The sequence below is a fragment of the Vespa mandarinia genome, chromosome 8, assembly GCF_050613455.1.
Source record: "Vespa mandarinia isolate Hongniang chromosome 8, ASM5061345v1, whole genome shotgun sequence".
Classification (NCBI taxonomy): domain Eukaryota; kingdom Metazoa; phylum Arthropoda; class Insecta; order Hymenoptera; family Vespidae; genus Vespa; species Vespa mandarinia.
The window spans coordinates 3,832,501-3,835,000 of NC_140817.1; the positions used below are offsets into that span (position 1 = coordinate 3,832,501).

General features: G+C 31.4%; 1 non-coding gene across 1 annotated transcript; it reads right to left on the reverse strand.

Moving 5' to 3' along the window:
- Positions 1 to 945: 945 nt before the first annotated feature.
- LOC118451328 (U12 minor spliceosomal RNA) lies at positions 946 to 1,099 on the reverse strand. The gene has a single exon (XR_004841079.1). It is a non-coding gene; the product is annotated as a U12 minor spliceosomal RNA (small nuclear RNA).
- Positions 1,100 to 2,500: the final 1,401 nt, after the last annotated feature.

Genomic DNA, 2,500 nt, shown 5'->3' on the forward strand with positions numbered 1-2,500 from the left:
AAAGGACATCGTTCGGGAATGCACTTATATATCCAATCGTAAAACACACGAGCATCTTTTATACATACACATACACACATATATAGGCACGCGAGGGACTGACTCTGGCGACTCCCCAGCTTGCATACCTGCACGCGTCACACTTTTTCCTTTCCTCGATCAATTGGCAAAGTAATTGCTGGATTTCACGGACGCTCCCTAATGGTAGTAATCACAGTGTAAACTCTGCAAGGGGCCTTGTACCCGCCCTCGTCGTTGGTAACGAGAGACGCGTTAAATTTGCTTTTTTTTCTTTTTTTTTCGACTTTTTTTTTGTTTTTTATTTCTCTCTCTCTCTCTCTCTCTCTCTCTCTCTCGCTCTGTCTCTGTTTCTCTTTTTCTTTTTTATGATCTTCTTTAGCGAGACAACTAACTACCTCCTACTATTATTTCCCTCTCTCTCTCTCTCTCTCTCTCTCTCTCTCTCTCTCTTTCAAAATGGTGTTTATTATTATTATTATTATTATTATTATTATTATTGATATTGTATATACATATATATATATATATATATATATATATATATATATATATATATATATTTGTAAGATTTGTGCATGCAACAACAATTTATTAAAATCCCATTCCGAGAGAAATAGTATTATTTCTTCCAACCATATATATTATTTCTTTTTATTAATAAATTTTTTTTCTAATCGATTCGTTCGTAGAATTAATTTATACTTTTGGATTATATATGTATATATATGTAAGTTAGATCAATCATTGGTATTAATTATTGAAATGAATTATATCGCGGATCAATTAATTAATTACATTAATATAAAATGAATGAATGAATGAATGAATGAACGAATTCATTGATTTGATTTCTTAATGTATAAATCTCGTTGCATAAAATTATTCCTTTAAATTTCTTTTTTTGTTTATGAAAATTTAAATTGTGAGGTAGATCGCTTTCACCCGGCTACGCGAAAAAGTAGTTCGCGCGGCCATTGGGGACGACCTGTGCCTCTTCAAAAATATGGTCGCTTAATTTTTTAGCATAGCTAAGCGTTACCAAAGCTCTATATTTTCCTTACTCATTAGTTTAAGGCACGATTAAACGTTATTCCTTGCGTACGTTTAAACTCACTTGAATGATGATTTACTTGTGAGAAAATAAAACGTTAGGTTTGCCATCTATCGAATAAACCAATGTACTAAGTAATTTCGCGCGTATCATTTGAACGTATATATATTTTACGAAATAAAATTATTAAATCTATGTGATATAATAAATATTTATTGATTAATTCATCGTTAATCAAAATAAAAACTCGTTTATGTATTCTTTTATTTTTCTTTTTTTTTCTTTTTTTTTCTAATTATTCGTAAAACAAATCAATTGTACATAGTTACGTTACAATTGATATCGAATTATTTCGTTAAATATATTGTGACATACTTACATGTATATACATATATACATACATATAGATAGTTACGTGCAGTATCTCATACGTTTGATATATATATATATATATATATATATATATATATATATATATATATATATATATATACACGTTTACCTTGATGATTAGTAATTAGTATTAAATTCTAAATGGCCACGTGACTTGTCTACCTGTCCAAGTAGAAACTTTCGATCTCAGGTTCCGATTAATATCGAGAAAATTAGCTACGACATTTTATATCGTCGAGAGTGCGATTTTCCCCGTTTCTCTTTTTCTCTCTTTCTCCCTCATTCTCTCTTTTTTCTCTCTTTTTTTTTTTTTTTTTTTTTTTTTATATTTCTTTCCCTTTCTCTCGTTTTCCCTTTAAAGATTCCCTCTCAGCCATCCAGACCACAGTTTCCCAGTGATGCTGCTGTTGCTTCTACATGTGTACATACACTCTCCAACAGTCTAGTCGGGATCCTTCGCAGCTTTGAATTGTGTAGCGGCGTGTATCCTACCGAATGCACCCTCTCTCTATTCGTACGAGTTAATGCTTTCTCTGTCTCTCTCTATCTCTCTCTCTCTCTCTCTCTCTCTCTGTCTCTTTCTCTCTCTCTGTCTCTTTCTCTCTCTCTCTCTCTCTCTCTCTCTGTCTCTCTCTCTCTCTGTCTCTCTCTCTCTCTCTGTCTCTCTCTCTCTGTCTCTCACTCTTTCTCTTTCTCTCTGTTTCTCTGAATCTTTGGGAAGCTGCATTTCGTCGATAGTACTATAAAACGACGAACGTTACTTCACATAGCGCATGATCCTTAAATTATTGCTAGTGTTAGTTGAATTTATTTTTTTCTGTTCCGTTTTTTTTTTTTTTGTAAGTATAGTTTTTTTTTACTTTACACTTTAGATTTTTTTTTTTTTTTTTTTTTTTTTTTTTTTTTTTTTTTTTTTTTAATTGGAATATGACTTTTGAGATCAGGATAAGAAGAAAATTATGAGATATCCATTGGATAAGAAAAAAGCTTTCATAATCTCGTCGAAAATGGGTTACTGATAGAAAAAAAAAAAAG